Below are 758 nucleotides of genomic sequence, written 5' to 3'. Positions count from 1 at the left end.
AGCCTCCGGGGGAGCCACATGGGAAAATCCTCTCATTGTCATCATGGCAATCGCGAAGCAATGTTGAGAGATGCGAATCAGCTATCTCGATACGCAAACTAACGAGACAAAGGTACTCCTTTGATGTCAGCTCTGTGTCGTCTAAGGATAACGTCATGTATGCACGAGAGAAGGAAGGCAGGAAGAAGGAAGTAAACGAGGAAACGAGCTTGCGGAAGGCAAGAGAGCGTGCCTTCTACCTTTGGCACCACCGTCGCGAACCGTCACGAATGGTCTCTTTCACGCTCGTTCGACGGCATTAACGAGACATCGTTATTCCGTACGGCGAGGCGGTTGGGAATCGAGCTCGGGAACCGATATCGATTATCCGTCGATTCCCGGTATTACGTGCTGCCCCCAGCGGAACCCGTCTGCCCTCCGGGCCACAACTCCCCGACATCAACGTTGACGCCGACAGCGAGAGAGATCGGACGGCCGATCAATCGGTCTGCATTCGCGCGTCCGCGCTCCGGTTCGTTATTCCGCGCGGTTAAATTCCACGAGGCTTCTTTCCCTTTAATCGAGTCCCACAGGGTGTTCCATGCAAATATAGAAATATCTCGCGAAACGTCGGGGGTCGCTAAGTGAGTAAAGTTGAGACGGAGAACTTTACTTATGTCAGATTGATTTTTTTGTATCATTTTCTAATACATTAATCAATATTAAATTATATAATATATTAATAATTTAATGATAATTTAATATATAAAATATGTATA

At 47.5% G+C, this 758-nt stretch overlaps 1 protein-coding gene across 2 annotated transcripts in view; it reads right to left on the bottom strand.

Moving 5' to 3' along the window:
* LOC108768841 (growth factor receptor-bound protein 14) overlaps nt 1-758 on the bottom strand; it is a 349214-nt gene that overhangs the window by 123104 nt on the left and 225352 nt on the right. The gene's annotated exons all lie outside the window — the stretch shown is intronic.

This window comes from Trachymyrmex cornetzi, unplaced genomic scaffold (assembly GCF_001594075.2).
Source record: "Trachymyrmex cornetzi isolate Tcor2-1 unplaced genomic scaffold, Tcor1.1 scaffold83, whole genome shotgun sequence".
NCBI lineage: Eukaryota > Metazoa > Arthropoda > Insecta > Hymenoptera > Formicidae > Trachymyrmex > Trachymyrmex cornetzi.
Note: the sequence above shows the minus strand (reverse complement) of the source record. Positions and strands in the feature narration are given on the sequence as shown.